The 20,594-nt window shown below is 44.8% G+C and overlaps 2 protein-coding genes and 1 long non-coding RNA gene across 7 annotated transcripts in view; 2 read left to right on the forward strand and 1 right to left on the reverse strand.

Annotated features, from left to right (window-relative positions):
- The window catches only part of LOC137649946 (calcium uniporter protein, mitochondrial-like), a 799,430-nt gene that overhangs the window by 441,379 nt on the left and 337,457 nt on the right, over positions 1-20,594 (forward strand). The window lies entirely within an intron of this gene.
- The window catches only part of LOC137649945 (uncharacterized), a 402,495-nt gene that overhangs the window by 141,776 nt on the left and 240,125 nt on the right, over positions 1-20,594 (reverse strand). The window lies entirely within an intron of this gene.
- LOC137649560 (uncharacterized) overlaps positions 1-20,594 on the forward strand; it is a 44,587-nt gene that overhangs the window by 1,146 nt on the left and 22,847 nt on the right. The gene's annotated exons all lie outside the window — the stretch shown is intronic.

Here is a 20,594-nt window from a genome sequence, read left to right on the forward strand (position 1 = left end):
CCCCCATTCTCAGGTCACAGACTGGGACAAGCTCCCCTAACCACACTTCCCAGGTCACAGATCTAGCCTTGCCCTCTGGACCCCCCTACCCGCGTCACAAATTCTAAAAGTAAATTACAAGCAATTCCTGACCTTGTGATTGACACCTACACCTTTTTTTTTTTTTTTTTTTTTTTGTCATAGCTATCTTCACAGTTGGATTACATTAAAAAATGTTTGTCTCCCTAAAAGGTAACTCGGAATCCCACTTAGGACACTTCATGAACAAGGGCAGATACATCTGGTTTGTAAAATGTTACCAAAAGAGGGAAATAAATATTTCAGGGGAGTAGGATGCCAATATTTTGTGTAATTTTTCATGGATTTATTATGCGCCTCTGAGATTAATGAACAGAGAAGAAAAGGTTAGTTTTACCATTGTTTATCAATTCGCCAGTAAATTATCCCCACCGTTACCACTGGGTGGCCCTCAGTATTAAAAGATACACTAGGGTATATCATAAACTATTTATTTGCAACGGAAATAAAAGTAATTTTTTTTTAAGAAAACAGGAGTTTTTCTATATACAACTGCATTCCTTTATGAGTAAAACTATTTCTGTGTTTTTCTATAAAACTCCCATCCATTTTTATAGCGACACTTAGTTTCACTAGACATTGTATCGCATATTAATCCACCTTTTTCTCTATGACTAAAAGGGGATTGGAGCATAATAACTTGTGTATCGAACTAGTAAAATGTGAACACCACTCAATTTTCAATATTAATCTTACCCGATAATCATGTAGCTGTCAACTCTGTTGCCGACAGAAATCTACGGTCGGGATACGCCAGCGTTCGCTATACAGGTGGGGGTGAACACCACAGCGCCATCTGTGGTCAGGTACTCCAGTACTTCTTGTCAACACCACCTCAATTTTTCCTCTGCCGTGCCTCCGGCTAGACCTACATGGATACGCTGTTGATTCTGGAGTTATTGCTCACGATTTGGTGATGTATTTGCTCTAGAGTTTAGCCTTCGCTATTCAGGAAGCTTTATCATTAGCTTAGCAAGTTTTTGAAATTAATTTGATTTAATTTTTGATTTAATTTTGGTGACGAAGAGAGTATGAACTCTTTCACTTTTAATGGCCGACCCTTCCCTTAGACGGAAGTGTTGGTGTCGAAGAGAGTATAGACTCTCTTAATTTTGCTTAACAAAAGTTATAGATTTATTTTATATCTCTCCGCCTTTTATAGGCCTCTTCGATTAACTTCCTTTTATTATAAACTTATTAAAATTAATTTTTATATTTGTTTATATTCGACCTTCCCTAATAGTAGGCGGTCTTTTCTTGGAACCGAAGTTAATTAACATTGAGCCCGTCATTGCGTTTTTACCTGTTAACATATTATGCTATTTTAATGTTTTTGAAAGAATTTCTTTGATAGTCTCGTACTGTTTTCAAAGTTGAACTAACGTTTTGTTTTGTCTCTGCAGTTGTTGACATTCAGAACGTTCAACTTGCGCTCTATCGTTACGATAGAGAGAGAGTATTCACGGTGTCACGTTGCAGTAAGAGTAAACCGATTCTAGCGTTTTGTTCATTCTTTCTTAGCTTAAATGGTTTTAATTCTAATAAAGGAAATTTTTTATTTGGGAAATCTTTCAGTTTTTTTCCTTTAACAATAATATGTTTTAACGATATATATAATTGGGCTCATCTCTCAGGTTCTAAGTCAAGAGAGAGAGATAGAGACGGAGGGAGAGAGAGGAGGATAAACGTTTCGTTCAAGCGGGTAACGTTGTTATCGTTTTTGCTCTTCTCCCTAGTCTCTTTAGGGGAAGAAGGTAAACGTTTCTAGAGTTTTATTCTTGTTCCCAGGCTTTATGCGGTGAGAGATTTTAAACGTAGTTTATTTGATCTAGTTTAGTCTCTTTTCCAGCCACTGAATTAATTATCTTTCATTATGTTTTTCTGTTACATTGTAATACTGTTTTCGCAATTACTAACTTTTAATGAAGGATAGAATTGCGTGTTTCAGGTACAAACCACTTAAAGTTTCGAGTTCAGTGAAATAAGTGCAAACAGAAAATCAAAAGTGATAAAGTGATAAGCGCAAAGTGTTAGTGTTGCGTTCGAGGGTTCGTCTGTTCGTGCCAGTTGTTCGCCTAGTCTGGGACCTCTTACAAGCTCCCAAGCCAGGGGAGAAGTAACGTCGAAGGACTTATGGGTTCATCAGGCCTTGATCGACGAACAGACGTTTCCCTCCGTGGTTTCGGGTGTAACCAACTCACGTAGCCGACGTGATCACCCCACCCACACAAAGACGAGAGAGCCCATTTATTCCTCGTCTGCGGAAGAGGTTTCTCGCAGAAACCATGGACCAAATCTTGCAGCTTTTAAGTGCAAGTCGGTCCCTTCCGCGCAAGTCCAACTCCTAGGTGGAGCCATTAGCACTGGGTCAGTTCGGACTTGCTGCAGTATGACAACTGCACACCTCCCAGAGAGGCAAGGTGGTACCGCAACAGGCAGTAACTCCGTCTGTTGCCGCACCAGCTGTTTTAGACCCTCAGTCTCAACGGACAGTACAGTAGCTCCGTTTGTTGTTGTCTTTCTTAGACTCTAGTGGTCTATGCTGCAGACAATGCAGTCTCAGCTTGCGGTGTTGATGCAGGAGTTTCAGGCAGAGAAGGTTAACACACCTCCTCCTGTGAGCGCTCCTCCACCTCTGCGCAGTCCACCCTGCCAGACGTATGATGTTGAGGCTCCTCCTGCCTCCATGCGTGAGCTGCCGCATTGGGAGTTGCCAGGTACCAGCGCTATGCAGCAACCTCCACTTTCCTTGAGGCAGGAGCCTCTTGCTATGCGGCAACCTCCTCAACCCTTGAGGCAGGAGCCTCAACTCTTGAGGCAAGAGCCTCAACTCTTGAGGCAAGAGCCTCAACTCTTGAGGCAAGAACCTCAACTCTTGAGGCAAGAGCCTCAACTCTTGAGGCAAGAGCCTCAACTCACCTCCTCTTCCCTTGAGGCAGGAGCCTCATGCGTTGCGGCAACCTCCTCAACCCTTGAGGCAGGAGCCTCAACTCTTGAGGCAAGAGCCTCAACTCTTGAGGCAAGAGCCTCAACTCTTGAGGCAAGAGCCTCAACTCTTGAGTCAATAACCTCAACTCTTGAGGCAAGAGCCTCAACTCTTGAGGCAAGAACCTCAACTCTTGAGGCAAGAGCCTCAACTTTTGAGGCAAGAGCCTCAACTCTTGAGGCAAGAACCTCAACTCTTGAGGCAAGAGCCTCAACTCACCTCCTCCATCCTTGAGGCAGCAGCCTCATGCGTTGCAGCAACCTCCACCATCCTTGAGGCAGCAGCCTCAGGCTATGCGGCATCCTCCTCAACCCATGAGGCAGGAGCCTCATGCTATGAGGAGCCTCATGCTATGCGGCATCCTCCTCAACCCATGAGGCAGGGACCTCATGCTATCAGGAGCCTCATGCTATGCGGCATCCTCCTCAACCCATGAGGCAGGAGCCTCATGCTATGCGGCAACCTCCTCTACCCATGAGGCAGGAGCCTCATGCTATGCGGCATCCTCCTCAACCCATGAGGCAGGAGCCTCATGCTATGCGGCATCCTCCTCAACCCATGAGGCAGGAGTCTCATGCTATGAGGAGCCTCATGCTATGCGGCATCCTCCTCAAACCATGAGGCAGGAGCCTCATGCTATGCGGCAACCGCCTCAACCCATGAGGCAGGAGCCTCATACTATGCGGCATCCTCCTCAACGCATGCGGCATGAGCCTCATCCCTTGCAGCATGAGCCTCATCCCATGCAGCATGAGCCTCATACCATGCAGCATGAGCCTCATCCCATGCAGCATGAGCCTCTTCCCATGCAGCATAAGCCGCACGCCATGCAACATGCTCTGCTTACCTTACAGCATGCTCTACATACAGCATGCTCTGCATACCTTACCGCATGCTCCTCAGTCACACATCTTCGGTTGTTGCCAACTCACTAGACTGTCAAGCAGTTTCATAACTTTGCCTTCTAGTCTGCTGCTTTTGCACCAGTGAAACCCTTTTGCACCAGTGAAACCCTCACTGAGAGAACTTAGCTTTTCTCGGATTTGGTTCCTGTAGATGAGAAAGTGCTATTCTCCCTCCTTCTGATATTCCCTTGAGGACTCTGTCATTTGGAGAGGAGCCTTTAGCTGCTTAGCCTCCTATGGACTTTTATTTAAGCATAACATGCTTCCAGGGAGGGTAATGGTTCCACTTCAGTCGCTAACCCCGTCTGTTACCACACCTGTTCCCATAGACCTTGAGCTTTGTTGCAAGACATGCAGTCCAAGCTTAGTCCTTGTTAGAGGATTTTTTTGTTTACGGAGTCGGTGTGTCACTGGGAAGACGTTCAACAACCAGCAGAAGTGAGTTGTTGTGACGCAGTGCGGCAACCTCAGCAACCCGATAAGGAGTTGTCTGTACGACCCAGACAGTCTAGACAGCTTCGGGTTGTCGCTGTACTTCCTCGCTTCCCCATGGTTGACAGTTCACAGACTGTGCAGCAGTACCATGATCTTGTGTCCGGCTCCGTCAGACGACTAGCTTTTAAGAGCTCCCACAAGTCGTCGCTGTCTGGAGATTCTCTGATGGACTATGGATCTGACCAAGGAACTGGGCCTCCTGGTCAATTTTGAGGAGTCCCAGCTCGTCCCATCCCAGACCATTGTCTACCTGGGTATGGATCTTCAGAGTCGAGCTTTTCGGGCTTTTCCGTCGGCCCCAAGGATCTACTAAGCCCTAGAATGCATCCAGAGCATGCTGAGAAGGAACCGATGCTCAGTCAGGTAGTGGATGAGTCTAACAGGGACACTTTCATCGCTGGCCCTGTTCATCGAGTTAGGGAGACGCCACCTCCTCCCCCTTCAGTATCATCTAGCGGCTCACTGGATAAAGGACATGACGCTAGAGACGGTCTCAGTTCCTGTTTCCGAAGAGAGGAGGTCTACTCTCACGTGGTGAAAGAACAGCTTTCTTCTCAAGGAAGTCTACCTTTGGCTGTTCAGAAACCCGACCGCCGTCTCTTCTCTGACGCATCAGACACGGGCTGGGGTGCGACTTTGGACGGACAGGAATGCTCGGGAACATGGAATCAGGAGCTAAGGACACTTCACATCTATTGCAAGGAGCTGTTGGCGGTTCATCTGGCCTTGATAAACTTCAAGTCCCTCCAGCTTAACAAGGTGGTGGAGGTGGACTCTGACAACACCACAGCCTTGGCTTACATCTCCAAGCAGGGAGGGACTCATTCGTGGAAGTTGTTCTAGATCGCAAGGGACCTCCTCATCTGGTCAAAAGATCGAAAGCTCACGCTGGTAACGAGGTTCATTTAGGGCGATATGAATGTCATGGCAGATCGCCTTAGCCGGAAGCGTCAGGTCATCCCCACAGAGTGGACCCTTCACAAGAATGTTTGCAGCAGACTTTGGGCCCTGTGGGGTCAGCCAACCATAGATCTGTTCGCTACCTCGATAACCTAGAGGCTCCCGTTGTATTGTTCTCCGATTCCAGACCCAGCAGCAGTTCACGTGGATGCTTTTCTGCTGGATTGGTCCCATCTCGACCTGTATGCATTCCCGCCGTTCAAGATTGTCAACAGGGTACTTCAGAAGTTCGCCTCTCGCAAAGGGACACAGCTGACGTTGGTTGGCTCCGCTCTGGCCCGCGAGAGAATGGTTCATAGAGGTACTGCAATGGCTGGTCGACATTCCCAGGACTCTTCCTCTAGGAGTGGACCTTCTACGTCTACCTCATGTAAAGAAGGTACACCCAAACCTCCACGCTCTTCGTCTGACTGCCTTCAGACTTTCGAAAGACTCTCAAGGGCTAGGGGCTTTTCGAAGGAGGCAGCTAGAGCGATTGCCAGAGCAAGGAGGACATCCACTCTCAGAGTCTATCAGTCTAAAGGGGAAGTCTTCCGAAGCTGGTACAAGGCCAATGCAGTTTCCTCGACCAGTACCACTGTAACCCAGATTGCTGACTTCCTGTTACATCTAAGGATCGTAAGATCCCTTTCAGCTCCTACGATTAAGGGTTACAGAAGTATGTTGGCAGCGGTCTTCCGCCACACAGGCTTGGATCTTTCCACCAACAAAGATCTACAGGACCTCCTTAGGTCTTTTGAGACCTCAAAGGAACGTCGGTTGTCCACTCCAGGCTGGAATCTAGACGTGGTCCTAAGGTTCCTTATGTCATCAAGATTTGAACCTCTCCAATCAGCCTCTTTTAAGGACCTCACATTAAAAACACTTTTCCTCGTGTGCTTGACAACAGCTAAGAGAGTAAGTGAGATCCACGCCTTCAGCAGGAACATAGTTTTCACATCTGAAACGGCTACATGTTCCTTGCAGCTCGGTTTTTTGCTAAACGAGCTTCCTTCACGTCCTTGGCCTAAGTCGTTCGAGATCCCAAGCCTGTCCAACTTGGTGGGGGAAGAACTGGAGAGAGTACTTTGCCCAGTTAGAGCTCTTAGGTACTATCTAAAAAGGTCATAACCTTTACGAGGACAATCAGAAGCCTTATGGTGTGATATCAAGAAGCCTTCTCTTCCAAGGTCTAAGAACTCAGTTTCTTACCTATTCAGGCTCCTGATTAGGGAAGCACATTCTCATCTGAAGGAAGAAGACCTTGCTTTGCTGAAGGTAAGGACACATGAAGTGAGAGCTGTGGCTACTTCAGTGGCCTTCAAACAGAACCGTTCTCTGCAGAGTGTTATGGATGCAACCTATTGGAGAAGCAAGTCAGTGTTCGCATCATTCTATCTCAAAGATGTCCAGTCTCTTTACGAGAACTGCTACACCCTGGGACCATTCGTAGCAACGAATGCAGTAGTAGGCGGGGGCTCAGCCACTACATTCCCATAATCCCATAACCCTTTTAACCTTTCTCTTGAATACTTTTTATGGGTTGTACGGTCGGCTAAGAAGCCTTCCACATCCTTGTTGATTTGGCGGGTGGTCAATTCTTTCTTGAGAAGCGCCGAGGTTAAAGGTTGTGATGAGGTCCTTTAGTATGGGTTGCAGCCCTTTATACTTCAGCACCTAAGAGTCGTTCAGCATCCTAAGAGGACCGCTACGCTCAGTAAGGAAGACGTACTTGATAAAGGCAGAGTAATGGTTCAAGTCGTCTTCCTTACCAGGTACTTATTTATTTTATGTTATTTTTGAATAACTAATAAAATAAAATACGGGATACTTAGCTTCTTTGTTAACATGTATGCTGGTCTCCACCCACCACCCTGGGTGTGAATCAGCTACATGATTATCGGGTAAGATTAATATTGAAAAATGTTATTTTCATTAGTAAAATAAATTTTTGAATATACTTACCCGATAATCATGATTTAATTGACCCACCCTTCCTCCCCATAGAGAACCAGTGGACCGAGGAAAAAATTGAGGTGGTGTTGACAAGAAGTACTGGAGTACCTGACCACAGATGGCGCTGTGGTGTTCACCCCCACCTGTATAGCGATCGCTGGCGTATCCCGACCGTAGATTTCTGTCGGCAACAGAGTTGACAGCTACATGATTATCGGGTAAGTATATTCAAAAATTTATTTTACTAATGAAAATAACATTTTTTTAAGTCCCTTGTTTATTTTTGGATGATTGTGGATTACTACGCATGCATTGCTTACTTTTGCTTTTGGCAACTTTCGGTTTTTTGCTTGACGTAATCATATTTGGCCTTTATAATCAATTAAGACCGTCTTGAAGTATTTATGCATAAATTCTTAGATGTTGCATTACAAAAGCCGTATTTTCCCGTCTAGCTGCAGTTCCACCATGACAAATTTTGGAAGAGGTTTTCACAGGAATTCAATCTATTTCAATTTTCGTGTACTGTAATTTCATTTATTTCAGTTTTTTTTTTTTTTTTTTTTTTTTTTTTTGTAAAACTGGTAATTGCTATTGTTGCTCATGTGAAAGTAAAAAAATCTCAAATAATGAACCATGTCATTACCGTGCACAGCTCATCTATGTACCACTTCCCAGAAAACGCATTTTGAAGCAAAGCGAAAAATCTATTTTTGGGTGGGATAGCTATGTCGTCCTGATAGAAGGTTCCTTTAGGCAGCTTTCTAAGGGATATTTAGCTACCGTGATACTCCTAGAGAATTGACCATAGGTCTCCAGAATCCCTAACTCCTGGCGCGAGTATCCTTAAGAAAATTTTTAAGGATATTGCATGATATCAGGGGACATATTTCTTGATACGACACAGAGCAATCTTCACCCCGAATAGAGTTTTTGCTCTGAAGGGGAAGAGTGCGAAAATGAAGGGGAGCCGTCATCAAGGTTACCCGGTGAATCCCCTTCCCGTACTACTACAGGACCACACATGGCAACTTATTCTTTGTTGCAATTAAGCCTGGATGGCTACAGATAGAGTAGTTTTGGGTGGGGATTTGTTGTATATGTATGCCCCTTTTCTAGAAAAGGAGGGGTCCATCAGGACGTCATGGCTATCTCACCCAAAAATAGATTTTTCGCTTTGCTTTAAAATCCGTGTTTTGGGCTCCGTCATGTCGTCCTGATGGAAGTTTACCAGAGAATTACTTGAAATTACTATATCTGTGGGTTTGTATAAGTGCCTTAACCTTGAGTCAGCTTCTATATGGTCACCCAGACCGCATAAATATATGATGCTACCGTTATTCATCATATCCGCTCAGCTTGGAACGAACTTAGGGCATCCTGTCCCCTGCAGGGAAACTGTCAACTCTGACTAGCGAGAAGGTTTGTATATGTAGGAACAAATGGAATTAACTTACCATAAGTATGTTCACACGTATAAGCAGACTCAAGTGTTTTATATTATATTTATATTATTTTGGCTAGTTTTATTCAGTTACTTATGGGGCGAATAAGACGCAAATACATTTTTTATATTTATTTCTATAGACAACATAAATACAACAACGAATGTATTAAGATAGAATCATATCCTCCATAACCAACATTCTAAAGGTACATATATATTTATCACCTGTAGGGGAAGAAATATGTATTAAAACAGGGCCACTCAAAATTATTGTAAAATTATTAAGATGATTTCACTGTAGATGTTGGATGAGTTTAAACACTGTGTACGAATATACACACGGCACTGGTGTTATTGGTTTGATTCTATACCTATAAAGAACACTCCCAGGGGCACCAGGGTGACCCTTAATAAAAGGTATTACACATAAAGGTGTTAACACCTTTTCACCCATAAATGTAAAGTCCTAAACAGTTCACTGTTCCTCGCAGCACTAGACGACAGGTTTTATTACACTACCTGCCGCCACCACAGTGTTTTATCTAATGCACTTGCTTCCCATAATGTTTATAGAAGACTCTAGAGGATTTCCAACCTGTGTATGAGCGGAGTCTATCAAAGTCCATGTACTGTCAGGATCCGCTCTGGGAATAAAGTAGGTGAGCTTCGACCTCAGTTGTTTCAGGGATAAGTTTGATCCTGAGGTTTCACCTATGAAGAGCTGTCCTCCCTTGAAGTCTGTAGTTCTTCGAAGATAGACCTTTAGACACACTACTGGACATTGAGAGACATCTTCCTTCAGAGGGCAGATTGTCCAAGGACCCCACCTTTTGGTGAGTAGCTCGTTTTTGGCGAGAGAGTAGGATCGGGAAAAAGATTGTTCTCCCTCTTCTGTGAACTGAATATGGCCCTCGTCACTTGATAGGGCTACTATTTCACTAACTCTAGCCCCGAGGCTATAGCAAATAAAAATATCACTTTTTGTGTTAGATCCTTTTTGGGAGCAATCTTCAATGTTCAAGTTCGAAGCATAGTGCAAGACTTTGTCCAAAGACCATGAAATGGGCTTCGTAGGGGCTGGTGGTTTAAGTCTGGCGCATGCCTTCTGAATCTTGTTGAAGATTTCGTTCGACAGGTCCACCTGGAAGGCGTATAGAAGAGGTCTAGTCAAAGCCAACTTTAATACACGTAGTTATCGGGGTGGAAGCCAAGCCTTGTTCATGAAGGTGGATGAAGAAGGACAGGCAGAAGTCTATCGAGATTTCTGTCAGCTTTTTTGCTTCAACAAAAGAGACCCACTTCTTCCAAGACGATTCATATTGTCTTCTGGTTGATTTTGACTTGTTTTCTTCTATAAAGTCTATACTGTCTTTCGAGACCTCAAATCTTTTCTTGACTGCTAAGGCGAGAAAATTATGAGATGAAGGCTTTTGGTTCTCAATGATGAAGCGAAGACAGTCGACTCCTGAACCAGTTGGGATAGAACTGGGTTCGGTAGAGGAAAGAGCTTCAGTTCTATCATCAGAGGGAACCAATTGCTCTTGGGCCACTTGGGGGCCACCACTGCTGCTGTCCCCTTGAAGGATCTCAGCTTGTTGAGGACCTTGAGCAGGAGATTTGTTGGCCGGAACAGATAGTTGAGTCCATCTGTTCCAATCGAGGGACATGGCATCCGTCGCTTCTGCCCAAGGGTCCCGTATGGGGCTACGTATCGAAGTAGTTTCGTGTTGTCGCTCGTTGCGGAGAGGTCGATCTGCAGTTCTGGGACTTTTTTCAAGATGAAGGAGAATGAGCCTGCATCTAGGGACCATTCTGACTCTTATCAGCTTTCGTCCGGATAGAGCGTCCGCCGTCACATTGCGAAACCCTTGTAGGTGAACTGCTGAGAAGTGCCATCTTTTCTTTCTTGCCAAGCGAAAGATGGCCAACATTGACGTGGTTGATGTAGGGTGATCTCGAGCCTTGTCGGTTCAGACATCTCACTATCACTTTCCTGTCAAGACCAGCTTGATGTGGGCTAATCGGTGAGGGGATAGCTTCTTCAACGTCAGGAGGACTGCCTTGGCCTCTAGAATGTTGATGTGAAAGATCTTGAACAGTGATGATCCGGTCCCTTGAGCTTTCTTTGATGGGAATGACCTCCCCATCCTTCCGTCGAGGCATGCATGGGGATGACTGCCGATGGTTGAGGTGGTTGTAAGGGAATAGTCCTTGCTAGGCTCTTGACCTTCAACCACAGCCTTGGAAGCGATCGCAGTAAGGTCGGTGTCGGTCTCTGTAGATCTTTTTGAGCGTTTGATGCATATCTTCTCCAGACGCCTAACGCATCTTTCAGCTGTGCTCTTAGCACTGTGTCTGTTACTGCTGCAAACTGGAGAGAGCCCAGTACTCTTTCCTGTTGGCATCTTGAGATCCTGTTGGATTTCGGTAGTCTCTTGACAGAACTCGCGATCTCTCTCCTCTTCTTTGGTGGAATGGAGAGGCGGTGTGACTGCAAGTTCCAATGGATTCCCAACCATTGAAACTCTTGAGCTGGAGAGAGGCGAGGCTTCTTGTAGTTGATCTTGAAGCCCAGATGTTCCAGGATCTGGATCACTTTTGTGGCTGCCTGCAGATAAGCAGTCTTGGATGCTGCCCACACCAGTCAGTCGTCCAGATATGCAGCTACCTGAACGCCTTCTAAGTGTAGCTGTTGTACGACTGCGTCCGCAAGTTTCGTGAAGATCCTTGGGGCTATGTTTGGTCCAAAGGGCATGGCTCAGAAGACATACTTTGTGTTTTGTAGCTTGAATCCTAGGTAGGAGGAGAGGGGGCGACTAACTGGATGGTGCCAGTAAGCATCTGCCAGGTTTATTGAGACTGTATACGCCCCTTTCGGTAATAGGGTACTCATGTGTTGTAGGGTTAGCATCCGGAACTTGTTCTCCTCGATGAACTTGTTGAGTGGAGACAAGTCTAGAATGACTGAGTTTGTCTGAGTCCTTCTTGGGAACACAAAACAGTCTTCCCTGGAATTTGATGGACTTTGCTTTCCTTATAACCTTTTTGTTCAAGAGTTCTAAGGTATATTCTTCCAGTAAGGGGGTGGAGTGTTGGAAGAATTGAGGAAATGAAGGTGGAGATCTGTTCCATTTCCATCCTAATCCATTCTTGATTAGGCTGTGGGCCCAGGGATCGAAGGTCCAGCAATCCTGAAAGTGGAGGAGTCTTCCTCCTACCTGGAGCATCTCATTGCTTGGATGGTCCGGTGGGTTTGCCGCCCTAACCACGTTCTCCCCTACCTCGTGAGGGGTTTATTGAGGAGCCCCATCTACATCCTCTACCTTTCAGGCGAAAGGTAGTGGTGTGCAACTCAAAACCTGGGTTAAAGGCTGGTGACTGGGCTACCAGCTGTTGAGGCACCACCTGGAAAGTGGTTTGTGGCTGAGCAACCATTTGGGGCACCCTGGTCATGGTTACTGTGGGATGTTGCACAGGTCGAGAAGGCAGTCTTGGCTTCTTCGTCTTCCTCTTAGGTTGGGGACCAGCATCAGGGGAAGATTTTCTCTTGGCAGAGATGCCCACTTTTGAAGAAGATTCCCATTCTCCGTTGCAGCTTTGGCGACTACCTCTTGGACTACTTTCTTTGGGAAGAGGTCCTTTCCCCAGATACAGGAAGTGATCAACTTCCTAGGCTCGTGTTTGACCGTTGCATTGGCAAACACAAACACACTGCAGGCCCTTCTGGCCTTCACAAAAGCGTACAAGTCCTTAACTAGGGTAGCCATGTGCATCTTGGCTAGGACTGTATACATGTCTGGGGTGCTTGCAATGCCTGCACACATCTCCATGCAGTTCTGGAGGGACAGAGAGGTGGCTAGTCTCTCCTTTGTCTCCTGTTCTCTTCTGAGGAGAAAGTCCGACAGCTTCAGGAGGTTCTCACTGAACTGCTGTCCTGCGATGTCTGCGTTGAGCTTCGATACTGAGAAGGTTAGGTGGACCTTGTTCCAATCCTTCTCGCCCGTGGGCAAGGCCAGAGACAATGGCCTACACTCTAGCATAGGACATGGTTTGACTGCATCAACTGCCTTAAGTACACTGTGGAGAGCTTTCGACGAGAAGGGGAAAGCTCTGGATGAAGGAACAAGAAAGGTAGGGTGCTTGTTGCTCAACGCAGAAACTTTGGAGTTGGTATATCCTGCCTTCTTCAGGCTACTCGTCGAGAGAGCCTGTGCCTTGTCGTGGTCGAAAACCATGACTTCCTTGAGTTCCGTCTCTTCTTTAGACGCCGGCTCACTCTTCAGCCGGATGAAACATTCCGGGTAAGCCGAAAGGTTTGGCTAGAATTGGATGTTGTCCAGGGGGATGGCCCCCATCTTCTCCGAAATGTAGTTTCCCATTCATCATCGGCATGAACTCTGCATACCTCCAGGGATTGGTTTCGGAGCATGGTGGCAGGTCAGACACTTTGGGTGGTTTGTGTGACCCACGAGAAGCAACTACGCGGGTTGCTTCCCGGAATTCCTTCCTCATATCTACGTTTTCCTTACGTAGAGAGTCAACTAGTTGCTGGATCTGGGCCACAACCGCTTGGCCCAGCCGGTCTAGTTGAGGGGTTGGAGCCAAGGAAGTTGACGGCACAGGCTGAAATGCCGACACAGACAGAAGAGGGTCCTCTGCTTCTGTCGACTCAAGATCATCTTCTCCAGGTGGTTGGGCCACTTCTTCAGGGTCCTCTTGAAGGAGACCCTTTTCGGTGTCCGAGGAAACTAATGACATCCTCTCCTGATGGATGTCCATGCCTTGTAAAGCCTCGTTGATATCGGCCTCTCTTGCAAGTTGTATGCAGGGATGTCCGGGTCGTGCCTGAGGTACGACGGCATCAGCTGTTGCCTTTGGGAACAGCCGGCTTCTCATCATCTCGCTTGGTAGGTACGGTCCCGTAGAGTTCTTTTGGAACCCTGGTACCCACTTCCTAAGTGTTTCCCTCGCAGTATCCCTCGACTCTGCCGTCTTGGGATCGCCGAAACCCTCGGTCATCAAGGCTGAGCAGACGTTGCAATCCTTGGGATCCCAATTTCTCAAGGTTTCAGTTGCGATGGAGCAGGGGGCATGAGACCTGCACATGGTGTGACCACAAAAGTTCTTACTCTTGTGGTTACAGAAGATCACCTCACACTTCACCTTGGCCTCCTCCTGTAAGGAAAGAAAAAAGCAAAATGAATATGAGGTAATTTATCACACTGATAAATTGAATTCATGCATTAAAATAGCACTTACTATTATCATTATAGCTTAGGATAGTAAGCTAGAAAGAAAATAGGAAAGACACATATGTCTCCTGTCCAGGCAATTGCTGTGACCTCCCTCAATATTAATATTTAGAATTTCCTTATTGGGGAAATCTAGGATGGAAGAGCTCTAAATTCTAGAGCTAAAGTTAGAAACTAGCACTAACACTTCCATAATGGAATATTAATATTGTAGGGTAAGGATATTATGTTCTGATGACCTATGGCTCATCAGGATATTAAAGGAATATTTCACTTCAACATTATTAGCAGTCTCAACAATGGACTGTGAAAGGACACAGAGAATACTGTATGTTGGAAAAAGTATACTACTGTATATTATATACAGTACTATAGTTTTCTAACTGCAGTATGTACTATACTGCAGAAATATTGGCTACTGTTTAATCTTATACTGTAGTTCTGCCGGCTAGACTAGTACCTGATGGCACTAGCCGATAGAGAGAGAGAGAGAGAAAGCATGGAGAGAAGGGCTACTGTATTGTTTTAGTTTAGTACAATAACTAGGGTTGTAGGGACTACTGTCCCTACTGCCTTCTTCCAGAATGAGGATTCAAATGGAAGGGGGGAATGTAATCATTATAGCTTCCATCCAGCCACATTATCTGTTGCCGGCTGCTCTGCCGGTTCCAGGGCTTGTGGATGGCAGTCCAAGAGAGGACTGAAGAATACTCAAAGTTATAAGGGTCTCCCACCGGCAGCTTTCATGTCCGGCACAATCTTTCCTGGAGCCTTGCTTCTGTTAGGGGGTAGGTCGAAGCGGCAATTAAGCCGCCTTGGTAGGAGCCTGGCCGACATCGCAATCCACCCGGCAAGCAGGAAGATGTAGAATACCGGCCAAAGATGTTGTGACAGCTAAGCCATCACTAAAGGACAGAAAGGGGAAGGGAAAAGGGTCTTATATTTTGTGTCGAAAGAAGGCGGCACGTCTGCCTCCTACTATCAGTCACAAACACAGAAACATAGTTTCTATACCGGTGCCGTCTTGGGCAGCAGAGGAATAACGATTCCTCAGCCTAAGACCTTGCCGGATATAAGATATGTCTTCTAGACCACAAGGGAGAAGGTGGCAGCAATTGTACTACCACTTTCGGTTGTGGGCTAGGGAAGCCGGACTTCCTATGCCTGCAACTGTGAACCGGCAGGGGAATGACTAGTCCCCCGTCAGTAGAGTTGCTGACAACAAGAAAGACTAAATACTCTGAGTTACTGTTGTAATTTAAAGCCGAGATACTCACCAGCAAAGAGGGAAGACAGAAACACTAGCCTAGTCAAGCTGGAGTACACTACTCTATGGCAAGACCAAGATAGGGTTGTCGCCTAATGGCGGCACTCGGAGGGAAGGTAGGGTTTACCCTTAAATCTCTAAAAGAGACGAGTATCGAATTATATTAGTAATTCTAGGGGATATGCTATCTCCGACTGAATTGATAAAACGATACAAGAGGGTAAACGGGAATAATGTACAAAAGTATACTAAAACGCATTAGGCTAGCCCAACGCGAGTCGGGATCTCGGCTACGCTATGTTACTGAGACCCTATCGTATACGATCGAAACATTTCACAGAAGAGGAAATATATGTGCATGATCTTATCTTCACTAGTATAATTTGCCTAAATAGCTATACTGTAATTCATTACAGCTAAATACTGGGAACGTCGTACTACTGACTAAATAAAGCATTTATGGCGTACGACAGCATCCAAAATGGCGCCTCCGGTGAACGGCTATGGTCCGATAAACATCTAAATTATGCTAATTTAACTGTGAGAAGGGAGCTAAAATTTATACACCAGAAAAATTAGATTTTCAACTTTCCAGAGGATGAAGATGCTGGAGAATGCATGATAAATCCAGGAATAGTAACAAAACACTGAGAGCAAGTGGGAGATACACCGTGCTTAATTCACTACTATTAAAGGAATGAGTTGCCATGCATGGCCCTGTAGTAGTACGGGAAGGGGATCCACCGGGTAACCTTGATGATGGCTCCCCTTCATTTCGCCACTCTTCCCCCTCAGAGCGAAAACTCTATTCGGGATGAAGATTGCCATGTGTCTTATCAAGAAATAAATCCTCTGACATTATGCGATATCCTTAAGAATTTGCTTAAGGATACTCGTGCCAGGAGTTAAAATTCTGGAGACCTATGGTCAATTCTCTGGGAGTATCACTGTAGCTAGAACAGAGGTTTAAAGGTAACTCACAAATGGCAGAGGCAAGGAACAGTGACATTGCTCTAGACAGCAGAACAATGACCTATAGGCTGACCATATATAGGCTACCTAACCAGACTAATACACCCTCCCCCACCAAATGTGACTAGCAAAGGTCGAGATAGAATGAAATTAAGATATATCCCAACTTGACATATACAGTAATGCTGCAGGTTAAATCAGATTAGGGAGGTTTATCCTAACTTAACCTACCACATGGCACATTCTTGTTTAAAACATAACTCGGTTATTAAATCTTAACTGTACAATGTTAAGTATTGTGATTTAAAGAATTATACAGCTTGGCACATCAAAGCTTTACTGAAAGCACAACTAACAAATTCACAACTTAACCTGTATAATAGTCAAATATCTTGTCAAATCTGGTTCTGCCTATAAGAAGTGCTAAATTTTGTTTACTTTGCCCATATTTTATTTGAAACTTAGAGGCAAGAGAATAATAACTTGAATATAAAGTAACACAAATGTGCAAAGAACTTGTTAATATATGATATATTAATTTCTAAGGAAACTGGAATTCACCATTAGAAATGGACTAGTGCTGACTATTTTGACATTTTGTTTTTCTGTATGACTAAAGGGGCTGGGGATAATAACTTGCATTTTACTCTTAGAATATGGATATTTCATTGTCTAAGTCCATTGTTGATTTTTGAGAGAATGATTTTGGGTTACTACGCATGCATTGATTACATTCGCTTTGGGCGGCTTCGTTTTTTTGTATGGAGTAATCATTAGCTGGATTTTAGAACAAATTAAGAACTTCCAAATATTTATGAGTTAGTTCCCGGATGTTGTTTTAAAAGAGCCATTTTTTTCCATTCTTCCCAGTACTGAATCAATAGGCACTCGAGAGAGGGGTACACAATCCCGCCTCAGTGCTCTGTTCATAAGTGGTGCTATAGATAATTTTTTTTTCTTTGTGTGGATTGAGTGTGTTCAGGTCTCAACTCATTGTTTACCTCCCAATTGTATGTTTATTATTATTACTAGTTAAGCTACAACCCTACGATACTAAAAGCCCATGGGCTCCAACAGGTAAAAATAGCCCAGTGAGAAAAGGAGACAAGGAAATGAATGAACTACTACAAGAGAATTAATGAATAATTAAGAAAAGAAATAAGTTAGAAATAGTGTGAATGAGTTTACCCTCAAGCAAGAGAGAGCTACCCCAAGCAGTGAAATACCATGGCACAGCGGCTATGGCACTACCCAAGACTAGAGAACAATGTTGTGATTTTGGAGTGTCCTAGAATAATCTGCTTACCGTGGCTAAAACCTCTACTACCCTTACCAAGAGGAAATTAACCTCTGAACAATTACAGTGGAGTAGTTAACCCCTTGACCGAAGAAGAATTGTTTGATAATCTCCCAGTTGTCTGGTGTATGAGAACAGAGGAGTGTGTGTTAAGAATAAGCCAGACTATTCGATTTATGTGTAGGCAAAGGAAACGAGTCGTAACCAGAGAAAGGGATCCAATGTAGTACTGTCTGGCCAGTCAAAGGACCCAATAACTCTAGCAGTAGTATGTCGATGGGTGGCGGGTGCCTTGCCAACCTACGACCTACTACTATCTGTTCCTGGAATTTGAGCATTTGTATTATAGGGAAACTGAACAACCCCACTATACTTTGTTAAACATCAAGTATGTGGAACAAAGAGGCTAGGGGTTTCATAATCGATAGGACCTGGCCATGGTGTCATTTCTACGGAGTAATAGAATCGTAGTGTCGATGGTCGTTTGTAAGAGTTCTGTCAATTTTAGGAGTACATGGACTAAGGCAGAAAACCACTCCTCCCTAAGTCCTTGAGTGTTGTGGCTGTGAAATGAGGCATTTTTGTAGCCCCTAGGGTTGGAGCATCTACAGAGAATTTGGATAGAGTAAGTGCTCAGATCAGCTTTCTTAAAATGATTTTCCATTTAGGTGATCTGGATTGATCTTACCTCTACAATGATTCTGCTAAAAACTGTGACAAAAACCAGTAAACATTACCTTTAACTAAGTCCCTTCAACCTACGTGTGGTCAAGTCAAGGTGTCGATCTTTATTTAATGATGGGGTTCAACTTTGGACATCCAGAAAAGTTATGCATGCTTGTGCTATCAGGATGAAAAGAGATCACTGTAGCTGTCCTTTTTCACTGGATAGCCAGTCTTGTAGGGAGGTTGGCTCACAGATGACAGTTTGCTGCTGAATGGATTGATGCTTTTTTCTTAGGGTGACATACAGCATTCACTTGTAATTGATCTCGGGCACATGCAAAGGATGTAGTACAGTACCTTGAAATGCTGATTAACTGAAATTTTTCTTAGTCGTCATACTACTACGTTATTATTCAGGAACCACAGAATCACATATGGTAGAAGGAAAGAAAGGCTCTTGGGGAAAGGAGATGCAGTGATGGCTGTTACACAGTTTACTGGTGAGCAATCCCACACTGACCTGTCACCATAGGCCTGGTATGGCTAAGAAATATGCTTCCCTTAGAATCCACTCTCCACCACAAGAAAGGAGTAATGGATCTAACCCTGAGACTTTTTCCCCTAGGTTTGATTAACCAGTGCATGAGCCAAGTATTTCAAATACTACCGAGACAGTGGTAGTAGGGAATTGTCAGAGTACCCGTCCCATTCTTAGGAAGGTGGAACTTTTCCATTGCCTTTCTAATCCTTACTAGACTGCAAGGGATACTCGGTGGGATTAATATCCTGATGAGAGAGAGAGAGAGATTTAGCTGGCTTTTTTTTCACGGCTGTGCTTCACATGTCCCTTATCCGTTAAGTTTCTGTACGTCATATATGGATACATTCTCCTCTTCAGCTTCATTGAGAGAGGTATCTATATCCATGTTACTCTTAATAATGTGGATCATAGGTGGTAGACTCACCGCAGTGATTTTTTTTTTCTTGCACCAAAAATAATAAGACACTGTAGGTGTTTGGTTACTAAGGAGAGGATGTAGATGTTTATTGATTAGCCATCCATCCATCCATATACCAAAGGCACTTCCCCCAACTTTGGGGGGTAGCCGACAACAACAAGAAACAAAAAAAAAAAGGGGGGACCTCTACTCTCTACGTTCCTCCAGCCTAACCAGGGACTCAGCCGAGTTCAGCTGGTACTGCTAGGGTGCCACAGCCCAACCTCCCACATTTCCACCACAGATGAAGCTTCATACTGCTGAGTCCCCTACTGCTGCTACCTCCGCGGTCATCTTAGGCACCGGAGGAAGCAGCAGGGCCTACCGGAACTGCGTCACAATCGCTCGCCATTCATTCCTATTTCTCGCACGCTCTTTTGCCTCTCTCACATCTATCCTCCTATCACCCAGAGCTTTCTTCACACCATCCATCCACCCAAACCTTGGCCTTCCTCTTGTACTTCTCCCATCAACTCTTGCATTCATCATCACCTTTAGCAGACAGCCATTTTCCATTCTCTCAACATGGCCAAACCACCTCAACACATTCATATCTACTCTAGCCGCTAACTCATTTCTTATACCCGTTCTCACCCTCACCACTTCGTTCCTAACCCTATCTACTCGAGATACACCAGCCATACTCCTCACACTTCATCTCAAACACATTCAATTTCTGTCTCTCCATCACTTTCATTCCCCACAACTCCGATCCATACATCACAGTTGGTACAATCACTTTCTCATATAGAACTCTCTTTACATTCATGCCCAACCCTCTATTTTTTACTACTCCCTTAACTGCCCCCAACACTTTGCAACCTTCATTGACTCTCTGACGTACATCTGCTTCCACTCCACCATTTGCTGCAACAACAGACCCCAAGTACTTAAACTGATCCACCTCCTCAAGTAACTCTCCATTCAACATGACATTCAACCTTGCACCACCTTCCCTTCTCGTACATCTCATAACCTTACTCTTACCCACATTAACTCTCAACTTCCTTCTCTCACACACCCTTCCAAATTCTGTCACTAGTCGGTCAAGCTTCTCTTCTGTGTCTGCTACCAGTACAGTATCATCCGCAAACAACAACTGATTTACCTCCCATTCATGATCATTCTCGCCTACCAGTTTTAATCCTCGTCCAAGCACTCGAGCATTCACCTCTCTCACCACTCCATCAACATACAAGTTAAACAACCACGGCGACATCACACATCCCTGTCTCAGCCCCACTCTCACCGGAAACCAATCGCTCACTTCATTTCCTATTCTAACACATGCTTTACTACCTTTGTAGAAACTTTTCACTGCTTGCAACAACCTTCC

The sequence above is a fragment of the Palaemon carinicauda genome, chromosome 11 (genome assembly GCF_036898095.1).
Source record: "Palaemon carinicauda isolate YSFRI2023 chromosome 11, ASM3689809v2, whole genome shotgun sequence".
NCBI lineage: Eukaryota > Metazoa > Arthropoda > Malacostraca > Decapoda > Palaemonidae > Palaemon > Palaemon carinicauda.